The sequence below is a fragment of the Phoca vitulina genome, unplaced genomic scaffold, assembly GCF_004348235.1.
Source record: "Phoca vitulina isolate PV1807 unplaced genomic scaffold, GSC_HSeal_1.0 scaffold19, whole genome shotgun sequence".
Classification (NCBI taxonomy): Eukaryota; Metazoa; Chordata; class Mammalia; order Carnivora; family Phocidae; genus Phoca; species Phoca vitulina.
Genome location: NW_022589722.1, coordinates 5,975,245 through 5,997,618, shown reverse-complemented (window position 1 = coordinate 5,997,618; position 22,374 = coordinate 5,975,245). Strand labels below are relative to the sequence as shown.

At 36.1% G+C, this 22,374-nt stretch overlaps 1 long non-coding RNA gene across 6 annotated transcripts in view; it reads right to left on the bottom strand.

Moving 5' to 3' along the window:
- LOC116639767 overlaps positions 1-20,479 on the bottom strand; it is a 247,755-nt gene extending 227,276 nt beyond the window's left edge. For all 6 annotated transcript variants that reach the window (XR_004300921.1, XR_004300918.1, XR_004300917.1 and 3 more), the window contains exon 1: positions 20,382-20,479. This is a non-coding gene — a long non-coding RNA (uncharacterized LOC116639767). The remainder of the gene's footprint in view (positions 1-20,381) is intronic.
- Between the last annotated feature and the right edge of the window lie 1,895 nt (positions 20,480-22,374).

Below are 22,374 nucleotides of genomic sequence, written 5' to 3'. Positions count from 1 at the left end.
TTCTGAGCACAATAAAACACAGGAAGAAAACGTTTTTTCAGCTAAGTCTTTTTTCCACAATCATGATACATATATACATATATATGTGTATATATACACACACACATATGAGATACACATATATATACGTAGACAGAAAACACAGCTCTTAATGATCTGGAATTATTTAATAGATATATTTAAGAAATATAATAATATATAATATAATAATATCAAAATTTAATCAAAATTTAATGACTATAAGTGCCCATTTAGTTTTTCCTATGTTGTTCACCAAATCTCTTCATATGATATGCTAACACTTCACTCAAAGACTATCAGGGATAGTCAAAAAGAACTAGTTGCCTAGCTGAGGAGAAGAGATTGAATTACTTTTGGCAGGATTAGTAGGCTACCCAAAATCTTAGCAATAGGTCAAAATTTTAGCAGAAAAACTCTTTACCTCTTTAATGTAATTTTAGGTGGAGTGCAATTATAGTATTGCTAGCATAGTCCCTTTTCACTGCATATGAGGCCTCTACTATCATTTTCTGTCAATTTGTGTTTTCTTAAAAGTGCTTCCAAGCACATGCGTGTGTGTGTGTGTGTGTGCGCACACACACATACCTATACATGTCAAGGATTTAGGTTAGGGATTAGCTATTCCGAAGTATTTCATACATACCAAAGAATGTTGCCATAACCTAGGCTTTTGCTGTCATATGGTTAACGTGGAAGTTGCATAAAATAGAGGGTAGTTTGTAATAACACATAAAATGACATTTAATGGATGTCTGAATCTCAATTCGTGCCCAATCTCAGCTGGAAATTCAGAGAGAAGTCTTTCCTAGGAAACCTTGAAATAAATAAAGAAAAGGCTGGAGATGGTACAACCATAAATTGGGATGAGTTGAACTTGATAATCTATATTTCTTTTACTAATGGGGGCAGCATGTACTAATGGCACTTTGTAAGTAAACACATACTGTATTCCAGGCACTTTAATCAACTCTTCACATGCATTACCTCTTTTAATCCTCACAGCAACCTCACAAGGTAATTATTACGATTATACCCATTTTACACTTCAGAATATTGAGGCAGAACAGATAAGTACCAATCATTTATAATGCCTGGCAGTGCCATTCGCATTCTTAAGAATAAATATTCAATAGAATGTGAATTTTACCTGTTGGTATTGCACAAAGTGCACCGTACAAAGATGACGGATGGTAAGATAAAGGAACTGGAGCTGAATCTGTGTAACTGAAGTGTTGAGTCTGTGTTCTTAAATATTTCACCCACCCATCCTAGGAAATAGTACTATTCTAGGAATCCAATTTTATTTTTTTCACTTAATTGTTTTTATTCAAAATTTTATTGATCATATGAAATCTATCAATGTCGGTTTGATTGATTTTAACTAACTACTGTTAGTTAAAAACACTACAGTTTTTTCTTTCCTAGTACAACCACTGTGATTATTGCTAAAGGATCTCAGGGTCTGTCCATTCAAACACCAGCCCACTAGATTTATTCTAGTAAATTATAGCTCTCCCTCCATACTATTTTGGGCATCAATTTCATGAAAAAAATTAAATATTGGAAAAAATTACTGATTATATTTCCCAGATTTTAGAAAGCTTCTTACAAAACACTGTACAGATCCATAATTCATAGCTCATTGTACATGATTTTCATAACCAGTCTTATAATTTTGTGCAATAGACCTTGACCAGGAAGAGCAATATCTCTTAAAAATACTATTTCTTGGGGTGCCTGGGTGGCTCAGTCAGTTAAGTGTCCAATTCTTGATTTCTGCTTAGGTCATGACCTCATGGTCATGAGATGGAGCCCTGCTTTAGGCTCCATGCTTATTTCCCTCTGCCCCTTCCCCACCCCACCCCACCCCCACCCCTCACACATGTGCACTCTCTCTCAAATAAATAAATCTTTAAAAAAATATGTTTCTCATGGAAAAGAAATTTAAGTGTAATTATTTTTACTTATGCCTTCTTTTTAAGGAACTCACCTGCTAAGTTTTTGGGAGCTGATAAGGTACATGATATCATAAGGACAAAATAAACAGAATTCTTTATGAAAAAAAGATTCTAAATAGTATTCTAGAAAGCTGTTCTTGGAGGTCTCTGTTAACCATTTTTTTCTGTGCTTGTTAATGTATTAAAAAAAAATTTTTTTTTGAGAGGGACCATTGACTATGGGGATAATTTCACCTCACTTTTCCATGTATTCAGCCACAAATTCTCACTAGACACTTCAAATTCCACAATAAAATCTTAATCATAACCTCAGATCTGGTTCATTAAGACATAAATATACACTTACCTGCAAAACAAAGAATTGTTATGGTCTACATGCTTTCCAGAGAACATGTCACTATCTTGTTGAAACTCAACTTCTTTCAATCATTTGAGAAAAAAAATATTATAGGAAGATAACCTAAAAGACAAGTTCTTTTCAAAAACTGTGAAACATCATAATGTCATTGTAATATTCTTGTTGGGAATGGCTTCATTTGAAAAATACATTAATAGTTTACAATATCATTAAAGTTCACTCTGATGTTCATAAGATTTTAATGAATAAACATTAGCATGAGTTGGTTGATTCAGATGTGTCACTCAGCTGGCCTAGAAGAGCATGACTTATTTATGAGACTGAAAATCTCCATCATGATAGAGTATTATTTATCTAGCACTGAAATCTGAAAAGAGAAAAATATTATCGATAGAGACTTGAATTTAAAAAGAAAAGATCATAAGTACTAGAAGAATTACAAAGAGGGCCAATAAAAATTTAGGAAAGCTGTTTTATTATTTGAAGCTGACATAAATAATATACCTAATTAATTTAGCAACTCTTGGTAATTGTTACAAATATACATTCATATCAACAGCAACACAAATGTATATGGGACAGATACTTCCAATTGCTCAATATTTACTGAATAGTAGATATTTGGTAATGGATTGAATTTTGCTTGAGATGTCAATGTCTTGCTTAAAAAAAAACAAAATTACTTCTTGACCCCTTTAAAATAGGGGTGGTTATATGATATATTCCTGGATTAATAAGGCATAAGGTGATTTATCCTAAGAAAGCACCCCCTCTTCCTGCTTACTGCCCCTTCCTCCTGTATGCCTGTGGTTAAGCACCATGGTTAGAGTTGGAACAACCATTTTGTGCTCTTAAGGATGAAAGTTAGAAGATATAGGTAACAGGGCAGCTCAAAACAGTCCTAACTGACATAGTACACAAAGGAAAACCAGAAAAGAGTAGAATCCTGAGCAAATTATATCAACTTGGGGGGTAATATCAGTGGATTCTGCCTTGCTGGACTGTGTAATACTGTGGAAAGGCTGATTCGGGGCCTTCGGTTCTTCCATATACAAGTAGAACAGCACTTGACAAGATAGTGTACTTCTCCAGGACTTTTATTATGTCTAAAATCAAGAAGTTAACCTCAATAATTTGTTTTCAACTGAGGAGATGGAAGGTCAAAATTTCGAGATTGTACTTTTATATTGCATATGTATTATTATGTTTTCTTTACTACAAAGATAAATTATGGACACTAAAGCTTGACAGCCTCTATACCAGTTTGAATAGGAAAACATATTCAGTTGCATAGTGATTTTCAATAAAAAACCCCACAAATATCCTATGGAAAAGTTATCATATTCTTTGAGGGGGCATCACATTTGTAAATTTATCAAAAGAAGATGTGGCTTATAGTAGTACATTGAACCATCATTCTAACTGATTTTTAAGAGGCTTTTAAAGTTCTATCATTTTGTGATTAATGATCAATATCACAATGCAGTTGGTAATGGAGCTGGAAAATCCTCGATTTCAAGCCCAAAGTTATTTCTTTTGTCTAGTGTATTTATGTATTTATTTATAATAAACATAAATATAGGCCTTTATTTATAATTGGATTCAGAAAATACTGTGAATATGTGAAAATTTGGAAATCATTCCCTGCAAATTTAAATAAGGATTTTCTCTGATTCTCATTGCCTCTTCAATTTTACAGACCTGGAATGGTATATTTTTGTTTAAGAACTCAGAAGTAAACTAATATAAAAGTTGGGACCCTGGATTCTTTATTGCTATGACCTTGCATTTCTACATGAAAGTGCTTCTTTATGTGTTTTTCAATATACTCTCAAAATTTTATAGCCCAATCTAATAACTGTCACAGAAGTCTTAGAGGAAATATGGACATATATAACCAGCAATCTGGAATAGTGGCTTTGATTTCAGATGAGCTTCAAAAGCCCTTTAGTTCACATGTAAACATTCTGTAGTGCATGATGTAACTTCTCTCAACTTCACAGTAAATATCCATGAAAACATACAAAAAGACTAAAATGCCAAAAACAGAAAAAAACAGAGTAAGCTAAATGTAAGCAAAAACTATTTGGTAAAGTCCAGAGGTCAATTCCTACTTAATGCATTGTCCATGGTGATGTGTTGAAAAATACAACCTTGGAATACTCATTACTCCTCAATCCTCTGAATTAGAACACTGCAGGGAACCATCTTTCTCCTTACCTCCCACCCCCTCCCTGAATTAAAAAAAAAGAAAGAAAGAAAGAAAGAGGAAGATTGAAAAGCATCCTAACCTCAGCACTATCTTGTTGCCCTCCTCTCTCACTCTATGACATACAAAATTGTCACTCATATTTCCAAATGCCCAGGGACTATTTTTGGAGATAGATTCTATCTCTCCCTTCCACTCCCATTAGCTTTTTTCTGCCTCCATCCCTTCAATGATACAACACCCAGTAGGTGACATGGCAGGAAGTGGGATATGATGTATAGAAACACATTGAAATGTGTGTTGCTAAATTGCTGAAGAAAAAAACATTGTTGTCAGGAAGGATAGGAAGAGCACCAGAAGTGCTGTGTGCTTTGGGGTAGTGTTTCCTATCTTTATTCTTGTAGTATAAGCCCTGACAGTTGGTTTTTCTTTTTTGTAATCCAAGTGCCTGACTTAAGCTTTATTGCTGAGGCATCCACTTAAATAAATGCATTGCCAGTCACACAACTATATGGATAAAGAACCACCTGCACCTGCCTCCCAGGCTCCTTTGTTTTAGAGATCTTGGTTGATTTTGATAACTGACCATTTGGCCTTTCCCCCCCCCCCACCCCGCCCTTTTTTTTTTCTCTTCTGTGCTTTAAATTCCCTCTCTTATGTTTAAAATTCACCAATAAAGATTGATCCTGCAAAACCCTAGGCCCCCACCCTTGACCCCAATAAAAGCAGAACCACAGGCTTATGCACTCTTTCTTTCTATTTGAGACTTCAGTATGTGGCCCCAGGTGTGCTGTGTAATTTCCAGGACTTGTAAGTAATAAACCATGTCTCTTTTAAAGTTTCCTGGCAGTAATTGTTAAGGGCATCTTGCAACCATCGTAAGAACCACAAGGGCCAGTCCAGCCACAAAACTCGTTATTGAGATGCTGAGACTAGCACAAAACAATTCAATAGTAAAGGACACAGAATTTCCCAGGTCAGAGAACCTGCATGAGGTTGAACCTCAGTCCAGCAGCCCTACTTCAATAAATCTCTACTGGATACCACAAAGTGAATTAGGATCCTTGTGCATCAACCTGGCTTCTTGGTCTAGGTCTGAGGATGTGTATAGTAACCTAGAGCAAAACAAATACACAGTGAAGGGGATGCAAGTCTCAGATCCATCAGGGTATCTCAAAAAATTAAAAATAAAAATGTCATATGACCCAGTAATTCTACTACTGGGTATTGAAAGTGAAAACACTAGTCCAAAAAGATAGATGCACCCGTATGTTTATTGAAGCATTATTTATAATAGCCAAGAAATGGAAACAACTGAAGTGTCCATTGATAGATAAATGGATAAAGAAGATATGTATATTATGCATATACATAATGGAATATTACTCACCTATAAAAAGGATGAGATCTTACCATTTGTGACAACATGGATAGACCTATAAAGTACTATGCTAAGTGAAATAAGTCAGGGAGAGAAAGAAAAATACCATATGATTTCACTTATATGTGGAAACTTAAAAAAAAATGAATAAACAAAAACAGACTCTTAAATATGGAGAACAAGCTGGTGGCTGCCAGAGGGGAGGTGGGTGGGAGGGTGGGTGAAATAGATAAAGGGTAGTACAAGGTACAAACTTCCAGTTATATAATAAATAAGTCATGTAGATGAGAAGTATAGCATAGGGAATATAGTCTATAATATTGTAATAATGTTGTATGGTGACAGATGGTAACTGTAAGTATTGTGGTGAGCATTGAGTAGAATCGTCCAGTCAATATGCTGTATACCTGAAACTAATAGGACACTTTATACTAATTGTATTTCAATATTGTTTTTAAGAAGGAGGAGGGGGAGGAGGGAGGAAAGAAAATCTCTATTCTACCAAATACTAGACAGACTCATCATACCCCATTTAAGGGTAGCTGAATATTCAACAGACAAAGCAAACAAGCAAACAAATGAAATGAGGTCTTAGAAAAGGCAAGAATTGTCATGAAGAATGAGAGTAAGAACTGAAGTTTGAAAATTATTTTCTGAAAGAAAGAGGACATTCAGAACATCGATTTAGAACATCAGGTGCATGTTCTTGGCAAGATATGGAAAAGAAACATGAACAATAGCAGAGACAAGGCTGAAAGTTGGTCACTCAACCAATATTTATTGTGAGGTAGGAGGCAGACACATGCACAAAACTCAATTTCAAAAATTCCAGAATTATTTTCAAAAAAAGAAGAATGTAAAGTATGCACCTGTTGTTAAGGAGCACCATTGACGCTGCAGAATGTCAGTGCTGAGGAGTTGTAAACAGAACAGATGAAAATATAAAAGCAAGGGAAGAAAATGGAACTAAGAGTAGTTTTAGCCTAAATAATGGGAAAGTAAAATAAAGAAAATAAACAAAAATTCTCAGCTAAAATAGAACAAATTAAAAGAGAAACCATCTCTGTAGGAAAAGAAAAGAGGGAGAAAGCACAAGTCTATGAAGGGCCACTGTAATTCCTAAAAATAGAAACAAAGCTCACATACCCTAATAATTTCCTCTCTGAATTTCCAGGCTATTAAAGCAAATACATCACCTAAAGAGATATTCCAACTGTATTGGTCTCTAATCTAGAACTTTCTGCTCAGCATCCCATTGCTTGTTCCCATGAACAAGTGCTTCGTCATGGCTTGCTTTCATTTTACAAAGAGAACAGAGGGCCTAAGGACCTAAAAGACGAGACTAATTAGTCAGCAGCAGAGCTGAGATTACATGCCTGATTTAGAATACCAGTTTAGAAATCTTTTCAAACATGCAATCCTTTCTTACTTGTTTACTACACATCTGTTCAGCAAGCACTTTTGTACATGGAATCTACTTCAATACAGCTGATTTTTTTAAAAAAAACAAAAAGTATAAAGGAAGAAGAAGGAGAATAGCATTTAATAGGCAGTGGAAGAAGAAAAAAAGACAACTCTGCCCACCTCTGTTATTTTTTTATTCAGTGAGAGTTTTCCATACAGGCAGCCTGAACGTTGCTTGTATGCTCAGAAAATTTCAAGTGACATGTCTAATTTGTTTTAGCCCTTGGATCATAAGAACTATTGGTTAAAAAATTGTGATTGGCAGTGTACTTACTTCTTATTAATAAAGTCCTTAAAGTATGCACCATAAGATTTCTGTTATTCAATTTGAAAGAATTACTTCTAAAGAAATATTTCCATACACTCCACTCTGAACACCAATGAATGATCTGAAACATTATACAAATTACAAACTGCCTACCACAGTTTCTTGTATGTAGTTAATGTTTAACAATCATGTACTTGATTTTCATTTTTGTTTTAGTAGATGAAATGTCTTGTGACATACCCAATTCACTGTTTAAAAAGTGGTATCTTTTGGGGGAAAACTAGGGGAAACTAAGAAGAGCCTTTGAGGGATACTCTCTCCATATCCTAAAAGGACGCCTTCAACTATTCACTGTTTTCCAGATGCAGTGAAATAATGGACCATATTTTTGCTGCCTTAAATGTGTGAATAGTAACACATTATAACTACTGTTAATTTATTTATTTTTCATCTCTTCCATCTAATGAAAATCATGGAGCTCCCACATAGGTGATTTGCCATAGAGTTTGTCTTTGTGAAAGCAATAGATGTTAGAATCTTAGAGAAAAACAAACCAAAAAAAAAAAAACAAAACACTTTTATCTCTGGTAAGAATGAGAAGAAACTGTCATTTGTTTCATGATTTTTTTTCATAAAAATTTCTGCTCTATTCAAAGCTTACTTTCTCATTCTAATAAAAGAGAATCAGCATGCACTGAAATGTATTAATAGCAATAGTAAGATATAAGGACAATTTGACATTTTTTCTATCTGGTTCCTACTCCCTTATTCCTTATTTTGGTTTTTTTCTTTGTATTTTTTTCTTTTTACAAAGAGGATTTTTGTTAAGTAAATAGAAAAGAGCAAGTGTTTAAAAATTAAAGCCAATATTTTCACTGTATTGTATTTTTTTAAGTTTATCATAATACATTGTTTTAATAATCCTGGACAATCAAAAACTTGAAAATAAAACATCTTTACTCTTAAGAGTGAAGATGATACAAAAATTTCTTCTGTGATAAATTTTAAAAGTAGATTTTAGATGACTAGGTATAGCATGATCCCATTTTATAAAATAAAAACTGTTCCCCACATAAACAAACATGCATATGCATTAATTTGTATACATAGACATTTGATTATGCATATAGGATCTATATAATCATAGGACAAATTCCATGAATCACTTTTTACCCTTACCTTAAAAGCCAACATATTCACCTAATTTCCCTCTTACCTGGTTCCTCATTTTTGTTTTCATTTGCTTGTTTCTCTACTTCCAGTCCTCTAAACTTCAAGTTCAGCCAAAGATTTGTTCTTAAATCTATTCTCATTTCATCTACAATCACTTCCTTGGTGATTTCATCCATTCTTTATCTTTAAATATACCTATATGCTGATGACCCTTAGACTTATATCTGTATTTTGGATCTCTTCCCTGACTCCAAATTCATATCCAACTGCTTACTCACATCTCCACTTAAATAATTATCTCTAAGGTGACATGTCTAAAATTGAACTTCTCTGGGGCACCTGGTTGGCTCACTTGGTTAAGCCACTGTCTTTGGCTCAGGTCATGATCCCAGAGTCCTGGGATGTATCCCCGCATCGGATCGGGCTCCCTGCTCCTCGGGGAGCCTACTTCTCCCTCTCCCTCTGCCTGCCACTCCCCCTGCTTGTGCGCTCTCTCTCTGTGTCAAATAAATAAAATCTTTAAAAATAAATAAATAAAAATAAAATTGAACTTCTGGTTCTTACATCATCCCAAACTTGTTCTAACAATCCCCCATCTCACTTTATGACAACTCTGTCTTTCCAGTTCCTTAAGGTTAAAATTTGGGGGCATCCTTGAATCTATTCTTTGTTCCATCTAAACCAATTGTCCCACATCTACACCATTAGCAAATCCTGCTGGCCTTACCTTCAAATCATACTGAAAATCCAATCACAGTAATCCCTTGTCATCATCTGTGATTTTCCTCTCCCACAGTTTCCCTGACCAGCAGTCAACCACAGTTTGGAAGCAGATGGTCCTCCTGGTGAATCATCAGAAGGTCAATAGTGGCCTAATGTTATGTCACAATGCCTGTGTCATTTACCCCACTTCATCTCATCACGGAGGCATTTTATCATCTCACATCATCACAAGAAGGCTGAGTATAGTGCAATAAGATATTCAGAGAGAGAGAGAGAAAGACCACATTCATATAACTTTTATTATATTGTCGTAATTATTCTATTTTATTACCAGTTATTGTTGTTAATCTCTTACTGTGCCCAATTTGTAAATTAAACTTCATCATAGGTGTTTTATGCAGAGGAAAAAAGAAATAGTATATATATGGTCCAGTACTGTCTGGGGTTTCAGGCATCCTGGGGGGTCTTGGAACGCATCCCCCCATAGATACAGAGGGAGGGGACTACTGTCCTAGGATTTCCAGGACTACACTAGTACAAACCTATTTCTGAATTATGGCAAGACTTTCTTGTCTTCCTGAGTCATGCTTTACCCCTTCGGTGTGTTTTCAACACAGCCAGCATGACCCTTTAAAGCCAGACTCACTCTTTTTTAAAAATACTCCTATATTTTTTTTCATCTTAGAGCAAAAATCAAAGTACTTACTATGGCATATATCCTTGCTCCCTCCCCATACCCACCTGGTAATAACATCATTTCCTTTTTATCTTTCCTTCTAGTTTCACACAAATCTTCTTACTGTCTTCAAACCTTCTAGTCATATTCTCAGTTCAGAGGCTTTGCTCTTGTTATTCCTTCTGCCTGGAATGTTCTTTTCCAGAGATCTGCATGGCTTGACTTATCAATTCCTCTATAAAGTTTTCCCAGCCCCCCAACCTAAGATTTTAGTATGGACTCCCCTAACACTTCCTATCCCCATCCTAATGTCACTTTTCTCTTTACCACTTATCATATTTTTTTCGCTTAATTTTTTATGTATGCTTTTCCAGTCAAAATATAAGCTTCATGAAGGAAGATAAATTTGTTTTTCTCTTATGGATTCTGGGTGCCTATAATAGTTCCTGGCACATGGTAGGTGTTTGGTGAATAATAATTATTTTCTCCGGGCAATAGATTGGACAAAGTAAAGGGAGAGACTTTTAGTTCTCTTTCACATCACTTTAAAGAAGATCATGGGTAAATTTTACTTTCCTTTCCATATAGGCTTCAAAAATAGTGTGATGCAAAACTTCCTTGTGATAAAATTGGAAGTTCTAACAACATTTTTCTCACTGGTTGATAATTTCAAAATTTAGGGTCTGAATACTTATTATACTTGTCAGATCATATTCTCATTGATCCTAAAATAGGAAGCATTGTTAATTGCTTCCATAGCTAAAACCAATGACTTATTATTATACCTCAGGACAACTTGGCAAATGTGATGATTTATTTATTCCAGGCTAAGGAAGTTTCAGGCTGGCTTTCACGTCAGGCCCCTCTGTAAGTGGAGATTCCATCAGAGGAGCAAAGCAGCAAAAGTCTGCATAGGAAGGCCTCCAAAAAGAGCCATGGGTTGGAAAAGCCAGGTGTACAATATTCAGAATTGTAGGTAAGTCAGATAAATATTAGATGGAGGAAAATGATGACCATGGCTAACAGGGTTTTGCTTGAATTGGAATTTCAATGAAAGGCTTCTATATGTTATGGGGATCTTCAAAAGCTATTTGGATCCCCAACTACAACTAGGACATTGTAGAAGCTGGCAACTTACAGAAATCAAAATGTAAAGCAGTGACCAAGTCAGAAACCTAAATCTGAGTGACACTCCTTAGAGTGGGGAGAGAGAAGACTCAGGCTCTGAAACAAGGCATTAAGGCTATTGTCAGCAAAGGGGGATAAGCTTTGGCTCATGCAAAAACCTACTAGTCAGCACTGGGATAAACATCCCTACTCCCTGACCAGGGATCCAATGTAGTAATGCAGCAGTCACTTATGGGGCACAGAACCTTGGGCTGCCTAGATTCTGAGGCAGAGACTGCATTGTTCATTTATCCTGCCTCATGTCTACATTGTCCTGTGCCTTTGCAGGGTGGAGAAGACATGGGATCAAAGACAGCTAGTAGTGGTTTACTTTTTTTTTTTTTTTAAAGATTTTTTTCATTGTCGCAAATTATTGTCATTCATTCATTCAACCGATAGTTATTTGATCACTGTGTCAGGCACTGATAATAGGACAACAAATAAGACAGATTCAGCTCTTGACCTCATGGAATTTTGCTTTAGTTGTAACATTTTCCTTTAATGTATTGTCCTATATGGGAGAAATGTTTAAAATATTCCTTTTAGTTTTATGTCCTGCTCTATCTTGAAACATTTTTACATTTCAGTCTGAAATGAAATGGCCTTTAGAGAAATTTCACAGTGGACTAAGGAACTGCCAAATGGTCAGGGGGCTCTTTTCTTTAGTTAAAAATAGTCTGGGGTGATTCCCAACCTCAAGTTGTCATAGATCATATTTGGAAGGGATACTAAATATTTTCTAGACCAACTTCCTTCTTATATATATCTGCAGCCCAGGGAAAATATAATGCATGCCAAAATTTGTGTAAAAAATATCAGCTCAGCTGGGATTAGATTGGAGATCTCCTGATAACACAGATAAGTGCATTTTCTTCCATGATTCTACCCACTAAGCATCAAATTAAAGCCAAATTTTAGAGTAGATTTCATGTTTGCCAATCAGTACATACCTTGCCATTCCCTTCAAATTAGAGCATTCATGTTGTTTCTCTGGGGGAAAATAAAATCACTTTCACTTATCTGTCTGTATTTCTCTTCCTTGTAACACATAAAAGGGATTGCTGAAAAAAAATAAAACCACTGAAAGCCATTAAAAATAATGAAAAAAGTTATGCTCTAAAGTTCAACCTGTTAAATCAAAGTCTGTAAGTTAGTCTTTGAATTATTTAAAAAAATGTTGACACTGTAAAAAGAAAAAGGAGATTTTTTTTTTTAATCGAAAGACTTTGGATAAAAAAAATTTAGTAAAAATATCAACTGTGTTCATAGGTGCATCCCTTATCATCTTTTCTTCTTTTTTTTACTAGTTAGAAACATTTATATACAAGAGTAAGTTTTGAGAAAAATTGGCATTAGGAAAGGGGAAGGGAGAGGCAAGCACCTCTTCGCTTAACTGGTCATTGGTACAGTCCTCTGTTGGTTGTTGGTCTTCCCGCTGATAACTAGCAACTTGCCATGGGGAGCTCTACACAGCAGCTGAGCTGGCTCTTATTAGGACACATGAGGGTTCTTCTGATGTCGCACGCCCCTGAGGTGACCATCAGTCTCTCTCACTGCCTCACTGCCTTTATCTTCCTTTTCCTTCACACTTCCACCCAGAAGAAATCAGTTCAACCTGCAGCTCAAAGGCAGTCTGGAAGGTAAAGGAGTCACCAAAACTGTAACGTATGCATATTAAACATTTTATTTTATTTTATATTTTATTTTATTTTATTTTATTTTATTTTATTTTATTTTATTTTAAAGATTTTATTTATTTGACAGAGAGAGACACAGCGAGAGAGGGAACACAAGCAGGGGGAGTGGGAGAGAGAGAGAAGCAGGCTTCCCGCCCAGCAGGGAGCCCGATGCGGGGCTCGATCTAAGGACCCTGAGATCATGACCTGAGCTGAAAGAAGCTGCTTAACCAACTGAGCCACCCAGGTGCCCCCCTTTTTTTAAACATTTTATTTTACTTTTTTAAACATTTTATAACGTATGCATATTAATGCTTTGCATCTCTTTTGAGCTTTATGTTTTATACAATACCTTAATAGGTTATTCTTCAAAATATTCCATGGCCAATCATTCTGTGCAGGGAGATCCTCGGTACGACAAAATTCGGCCTCTAACCACCTGAGCAGAGTTGTCTTCGAGACTTATTTGGGCCCCACCACAATCTAGTTTCAGCACTGAAGCCTAAGGCCTCCAAATCATCAGAGGCTACTGTTGATTCCATCAGAGAGAAGTATCCTCAGTGGTAGTCAATTGTTCCAAGTATTTATGCTGAGAACTCTTGAGGCTACCAGGAGAATTTCTCTGCAAACCTCTTTTAGGACTTTCAGTGGCCTGCTGACCATGGGCATAGTTTAATCACATTATCACCTAAATGTTTGGGTTTCAAACTGACTATGCCTAGAACATCAAAACTGGCTTCTCCCCACTCTTTCCATTTTTATTATTCTCAACTACCAACCAAAATGCAAAGTCAGCTAGTCATCTACACTCTATTACATGCAGACACTCTTCTAGGCATTGTGGATACAGAGGTAACACAAGAGTACATGAATCATACCTATCATACTAATAAGCTGTAGTTAGTGCGTTAAGGAATCTCAAATCTATGGTATAAAAATATGAATGCTTTTCTCTTAGCTGTTTTCTATGGAATTCATTTTTTTGTTGTTGTTGTTTCTTAAAGGGAAGAGTCCATAATTTTCTGGTACTTTTTGCTTAATAAATGTTAGCTTCTCCCAGTTTTAAATTCCAATCTCATACCTGATTCATAGCCTTACAGCCCTCCTTTCTATCTGTAGGCAATTGTTGGGAGCATCAAGGAGTGAAAGGCAAAGAGACTTGCAACTTGTGTTTGTTGTCACTTTCTTTGCAAATGTTACGTTGTGGCTGGTATCTTCTATACAGCAAGTATCCAAATTCTGCCTCTCATGTAAGGCCCTGGTATGAGATTTTCACATGACATTCTGAGGTCTTTGACCATAGAACCCCATAATGTGGGAGATAATTCTAATGCTACCTCTTTTGTTGCCTCAGCTCACTCACCAGTGGTATACCTCATGGCCTCTCCTGGCTGCTGTCTTGGGGTTGGATACAAGCAAAACAGCAAAAGTCCACCTAACTTATGGGGTGTCCACTCATGGGAAACAACCACATACCTGCCTGAACTATCAGTAAGATTGCAGATGGGTCCAATGCTATCTCTTCTTTCCTCTTGTGAAGTCACTGCCATCTTTATGTAGGAACATTGACATAACAGCCTGAGAAGATATACAGTGAGGAATGAAATGTTGATACTTCTTTCTTGCAGACACCCCCAATTTCAACCCTTTATCATACGTGGCTTCGAGGTAAGGATAAATAAAAGCACCTTCTCTCTCTGTTCCCCAATCATCTCTATAGATTCTTTATGGGATGGTTGTGTGTTATGGTACTGAGGGTAGGGCCAGTTTTGTTTCCTCTGAATAAACTTAAAGAGAATTGTCTGCCTCTAGTTGTAGATATCTTTACAGTTATAGTTTTTTAACAATGAAAAAATATATAGGAATATTTAATATCTCCTGTTTTCAACTGCAAACAAGTTGCCAACTCTAGCATGGCAATAAATCCCAATCAACATTCTTTATCAACCCAGTAATAAGCAGGCAAATACCAGATAATACATATATGAAAATAAAGTACGTTTATTTGTCAGGGCTGTTAGATTGAGAGGTTGTGAAAGCTTTCATTAAGAACACAATGACCAGATGGGTCAATGTTATAGAGATCTGGGGCGAGGAAGGCACAGATAATTATAAGCAGAGGAAATAACTAGTGAGAAAGCAAAAACTCCCAAGATTGAGAATGAACTAGAATATATGAAGAAGAGAAAAAAAAATCAATGTGACTGTAGCAAAGTTTCAGAGTAGGATGATATGAAATTTGTTGAAGAGGAAAACGAAGAGAGGTAAAGGTGGCTTAAAATAAGGGTGTAGAGTTTACTTCATTGAATTGCGACATATTTTAAAGTAGAGGTAAAAAAATTGCTGATGGATTACATGTGGATACAGACAGCAAGAGAAAAAATAAAATAAAAAAAAAAAAATGAGTCCTTGGTTTTTTACTTCAACAGCTATAAGGATGATGGTAACACTTACTGAAAAGACAAAGACTAGGGGAGGAATAGATTGCTTTTGCTGTTCGTATCAGTTTGCTAGGGCTGCCATGACAAAGTACCACAGACCGGGTAGCTTCAACAAAAGAAATGTATGTCTCACAGTTCTGGAGGCTGGAAGTCTGAGACTGAGGTTTTAGCAAGGTTTGTTTCTTCTGAGGCCTCTCTCCTTGGCTCAAAGATGGTCATCTTCTCCCTGGGTCTTCGGTCTTCCAACTAAACCTGTCTGTGACCAAGTTTCCTTTTTTCTCATGAGGACATCAGTCACATGGGACTGGGGCCCACCTTAACGATGATTTTAATTTTATTATCTCTTTAAAGACCATATCTCCAAATGTAATTACATTTTGAGGTACCGGGAGTTAGGACTTCAACATACAAATTTTTAGGGGATGTAACTCAGCCCATAACATAGTTGTCATTAATATGTGTGTATTTGGTGGTAGGAAATGAAAGAAATCAAGAGCTCTGTTTTGAAAATTACTTTAGGATGTTTAAAAAGAGATAGGGCAGTCATCGTAAATGGATCCTCCATACATCATATACTATAAGTAGCATTGGCTTTCCTCTTTCCCCAAGTGCCACCTCACAATATAACCTCCTCTTCATGGAAAATTCTTTATATGTAGTTTGTGCCCACAGTCAAATCTCATCTCCACGCCCATGCCTTCTTATGTTTTTGGTTCATACTTTTTCTCTTCTGAGACCTGTGACATCTGTCTCAACAATTCCTCTCTCCACTTTAATGACTTCCATCACTTTGGGTGTGACTTCAACCCTGATGGGGAGAAGCCTACCAGTATAATAGTCTCCATACTCCTAAACATTTTGGACTATTACACCCTTACACTCTACTTCACTTTACCCTTCTCTCTAATTACCACAGCTCTCATCCACTCAGCAGATAGTCGTTGACACATACCATGTACCATCCTCCCGGGAAATGCTGCAGATATACAAAGATGAGTAATACCTGCTCTCTGCTTTCAAGGAGTTTGGGTCTTGAGAAGGAAGGAAAGAAGTAAAAAATTGTATTACACAATAAATTTATCTTTTATTTATTTGCTTACTCAACAAAGATTAAACAGTTATAGCTTAACACTTTTTAAAAAAAATATTTATTTATTTGAGAGAGAGAGACAGAGATGAGAGAGTACACAGGAGGGAGAAGCAGGCTACCTGCTGAGCAGGGAGCCCGATGCAGGGCTGGATCCCAGAACCCTGGGATCATGACCCAAGCTAAAGGCAGATACTTAACCAACTGAGCCACCCAGGCGCCCAATAGCTAATACTCTTTGAGTGTTATCATTGCTTTACATGCTTAACAAATCTTAACTCATTTTAATCCTCACAAAAACCCTATGAAGTAGGACCTCTCATAATCCCTGTGTTACAACTGAAAAAAAGTGAGTGTTAAGAGGTTAAATAAGTTGTCCAAGGTTACACAGTTTGTAAGTATCAAACCTGGGACTTGACCCTAAGTAGTCTGGCTCCGGAGTCCATTCAATCACTATACCATGCTGCCTTTTCTATAAGTACAATTATGCAATGAGTCTAAATTGACATCCTTGAAATGATTACTGATGTTGTGTAGCATAAAGAAACAGCAACGTGCTACCTAGTCACACCAGCATGGGGTCCAGAGCAACCCCCACTAGCCTGACAATTTGGCAGTCAGACACATCCTGCCAATAACACATCAGAGGTACAAAAAGGAGTTCGGGCATCACAAGGGTAGGATTTTGCTAAAGGTCAGAATAACATGAAATCAACTTGACTGGAGCTTAGTGAATCCACCACCTTCGCAAGAAGAGCTCTCTTTTTTATTATCATGGCCATGCCAGGACTTGCCCCAGAAGTGTTAATGCACCTAAGTCTGATGGTAAAGGGAGCAGGATTACTAGGAAGGAAAAGCCAGAAGAGGAATGGAGTCTGCCATTTCTGGTAACATAACAGGTGCAACTTCAACACAGTTCCCTCTTTTGCCTCCTGGTTAAAATGGATCCCATTTCTCTGCAAGGAAAATCCCTACTCTGGCTCCTAACTACTGTATTCAGCAGCAGTACTTGAAGTTAAAACTAAATGCAGAAGCTCTTAAGAAAAAAAAATTGGACACAGGCCAAGGACAGTCAGAAAATGAATGAAAATCTTTTTGTAAATTTTGTTGATGATGGAAAATCTGGCACAGGAAATATGTCTGGCAGCAAACCTCTCTTTTGTAACAAGGAATCAAATGTGCATGACAACATTCTTTGTTTTATAAGGGATTATTTATGTCTTTACTATTAATGCTTTCAGGAAATACATTTATTGAGAGATAATCACCTTTGTATCTCTACACTAGGCACTATGGGAATAGGAATGGATTTAGATCTAAGGTATGCATTTGGGTGGAATAGCTGTGGAGGAGAAGGCATGTGACTCACACCTTGAAAGAGGAGGAATATTTGGCTAAGTGACAAAGTACATACAGAGAGGAAACAACATGAACTAAGGCATGGAGAAAAGAATAAGTCAATACTAAGAACATGGAAAAGTCTGGTCTGATTCATTTAGAGAAGGTTCAGAGGAGACTTGAGGAGTGTTGGGATACTGTGAAGTTTGTAGCAGATAGTGGATGGTCAAGAACACTGGTTCTGAATCACATCACCTTGGATTTGGCTTAGCTTTGCAACGTAGAAGCTTTAAGACTCAAGCTAAGTTGAGTTGCCTCTCACAATGTTTCCCATTTTTTTAATTTTTTACTTTTTTAAAAAGATTTTATTTATTTTTTATTTGAGAGAGAGAGCGCAAACACATGTGAGTGGGGGGAGGGACAGCGGGACAGGGAGAGAAAGAATCTTAAGTGGGCTCCACTTGAACCTGGGGCTCCATCTCACAAGCCTGAGATCATGACCTGAGCAGAAATCAAGAGTTGGACACCTAACCAACTGAGCCACCCAGAAGCCCCTCAGTTTCCCCATTTTTTTACCTCAATCAATTAAATGAGATAATGTAACTCACACAAAATATTAGCTTTTATTGTTTTCATCCTCATTATTATTATTCTAAAATTAGCAAGAGCTGATATATAGGAAGGGCTTGAGTAATGTATGAGGCTGGATTTGATATTGTAGACAGTGCTAGATTCTTGAGTAGAATAAAGTGATAAATTCTGAATAAAGTGATAAGATTTCATCTGATAGCACATTGAAGCTAAATTAGAGAAGAATAATAAGAATATATGACTTTGACCTCTCGCCAGGGATAGGAATCTTCATAAAGATAGACTCCCTAATTAAAGATTGAAAAAACACCTCTTGTTTTTTTAGAAATACTCTATATAAAAGTACTAGGGATATGATGTTCAACATGATGACTACAGCTAACCATGCTATATATGATAGGAAAGTTGTTAAGAGAGTAGATCCTAAGAGTTCTCATCACCAGGAGATCATTTTTTCCCTTTATTATTTACTTCTCTCTTTTCTTTTTACTGTATTGAAATGAGAAAATGTATGTAGGCTGAACCTATTGTGGTAACCATGTCACAATACGTGTAAATCAAATCATCATGTTGTATGCCTTAAGCTCATAAGTGATGTGATATATGTCAATTATTTCTCAATAAAACTGGAAAAAAATTCCAGTTTTTCAATAATCTAGACACTTCAATTGCTCCCCTTTTCCTTTTTCTGACTGTTTGGGGCCATCTTATTCATTACACCACATTCAAAGGCACAAAGAAAGGGCTTGGGAAGGAGGTAGAACACAAATCAGATTTTTCTACTTGCCTGGAGAAGTGTAACACTATTGACCAACTCAGGACTTCTTTGTGACTCTCATTGTATCTTAATACTCCCTTTTTCCCTGAAAGTATTGTATGGATTACTCCCCCATGCTTTGGAGGAAGGGTCAATGAAGGAAATAACCACACAATGGATAATTGTGCAATTTCAGAGCACAACTCTCTGGTACATATTAAATATTTTGTATTTAATTAGTAGTTTAATAGATCAAATTGCCTATTACTCTAATTATGTAAAGCTGTATTGAAAATAAATGATGCATGTATCTCATTCTTTTTATAAGAACACTGCTAATTACTAAATAATGGTTTAATGATTTGCAACTGGTTTAACCACATACATGGCATATTTTAATATACCAGTTTTGTATCAATCCCAAGCAGTAAAAAAATCAAACAATCTTCAGATGCATATATTTAATACAGAACTATAATCTACACTCGTTGGAAAATAGGATTGTCTGATTACACTCACATTCAGTTAAAAAAAAATCCTATTACTACCAGAGTAACTAAATTTTGCTTTAGCCAATTCAAATTTTTCTTTGGACTTTTTCTTGTCTTAAATGTTGATTCCTTTTTTGCAAAATGTGAAAAACAATCATATCATGAAATTATTTGAGAGTAGGAACTTAATACGTGTTTTCTGATAGTTGTGAAAAAAATAATCAAGGCTCTAGCTTAATTTAAATGAATCTATTTGTCTTTGCATTGCTATACTGTTATATCAATCTAGCAGGATAGCAGATTAATTTTTTCTTAGTAGTTCATTTATTTGTGCAAGATTTATATTCAAATCCATGCTGTTGGAGTCAGAATCATTGTCAGGCTTATCGAAGACTTCCTTCAATATTCCTTGCAATCTTATTGGTGTCACATTTTGAGTACACATTCCAGTTCTATCATTCAAACATTTTTGCATTTTGGTTTGCACAGATGGAGGAAAAAAAAAAAAAGTAAGACAGTGGTTGAAAAATAAAACATTTCTGTTTCTTCAAAAGATTTTAAAAGATTAGAGGAATACAAAGACCAGTAGCGATTTTTCTTACCTTTTTCCACTCGGCAGCGTGACATTGGGCATTTACACTCCTAGATGGGATCAGTATAGAATGCGAGCATCTCTTTGAAATCAGATATTTCTGTGGCCTGTCAGATTCTAAGGAGGGTGAAAAAAAGAGCTGGCTGGGTGAAATGAACATAGTGAAGAATTATGGGAAATGTAGTAAGAAACAGTAACTCAATAGCAGTGATAAAAGTAAAGGGGAGAAAACCAATAACGTTTGAAATGTAGAGGTCCTGATATTGGAACTGACTTGGCTGTACCATTGAAGTGCTCACCCAGGAGAGTCAAATACAGGAAATGGAAGCCACTGTCACCATGTGCCTTGGAAATTGGAGTTGAATATGCTTGTGCATCAGTATGGAATATTTAAACAGCCTGGTATGAAATGAAAACTTCCTAAAATACTGATTGAGCTCTGTCAGTCTTGCAAAGAGCAATTCAGAGGGCATTAAAACTCTAATGGCCTCTGTTTCAAACTCTAAGTGTGTTGTGCTTGGTTCATATATATATTTAAAGCCAACATGTTAGAACTGCAATATGTCATGTAAATACCCGATTTCTGGCTTTTCTTAAAAATTAGTATCATCTAAAAATGTGCAACCAGATTTCCTTGTTGCCACAACAGATTGAAAGAGAGGCAGAGATCTGAGCCAGGCAATGTATTTCCCACAGTACACATCATTCTCTCTTGTCTCCCTTATACTATGACCAACTATTGATTAGGGTTTGTCATCAACCTTAGAGCTTATATTATAGCTTATTTTTAACACTAGAAAAAATTTTCGTTTCTTCCTGTTACATTTTGTCACTTTCTTGGGAACCTACTAGGAATTTCAATTTGTGACACAGGGCTTGTTGGCTCCCCATTGTCCACAGTCCACGATTAAGCTGCTCAGCCTGACATACATTTAATGTTCTCGAATTGTGTCACACGCATTCATGCCTGTCATGTGTTATATGCTGAAACAGTGCTGGTGGCACTAGTGGGGGGCATGGAAGGGTGCAAAAGTGACAGTCTCTGCACTCAAGGATCCCAGAATATATGAGGACAGAGAGATTTCATGGAATTTTGTGATAAGTGCTCTAACGGAGCATGTTCATCAAATATTATCATAGAAATACATGGGAGAGCAATATCAGTTCACCCTCAGCTGGGACTTCTGGGATGCTTTTGACAGAGAAGACAACACCTGAACTACACTGTGAAGAATGTATGAAGCTTTGTAGGTAAGCATTTAATGTTTGTGAAAATAATAATAATGCTCACAATTCTTTGATACTCCCTTTTTAAAAAAAAAAAAACATACTCCTTTTTCTTGTTATGGAAGAACTAGACACTCTCAGGTCTCTTCCTTTCCCCTCTCCATCCTCATCTTCAGGATAAAATGTCTGGAGGTTTAACACTCCTTCCACCTTCCCTCTGCTTCCCAAGAACCCTCAGAGCTCAAAGAGGCTCTATGGTCCTCCACTAATTTTAGTGTATTTATTGCGTGGGTAAAATGTTCTTGTGTTGGGCAATCTGGAACAATTTATAATTTGCATGAGTATATGTTTTCTGAGTTCTGAGCAAATGCCTTGAATAATTTGTTGTGTGTGTGTATTCAAAGGATACAGAAATAAACAACGATGGGACATTTTCTGAACTCTTAGGATAATTTGAGATTTAAAAACACAGACATAGTAAAATCATTTCCTAACATACAGAGTTATCATTAAGATCTTCTACTGTAGAAACAAACAGTATACTTTCTCTTATATTCTATTTTTCTGAGCTAACTCAAGAATGATTATTTATCTTTAGTATAAAGTACAGGACAGAATTAATGCTTCTTGGTTTATTTTGGTTTTAAATGATCTATTTATAAATCCCAAAAAACTGGTATTTATAAGAATAATTGACAAAATATGAATTGCCAACATTAGAATCAAAATATAATGCATAGCCTGAGAAATAGACTGTTTCTTTTTAAGTTGAAAAA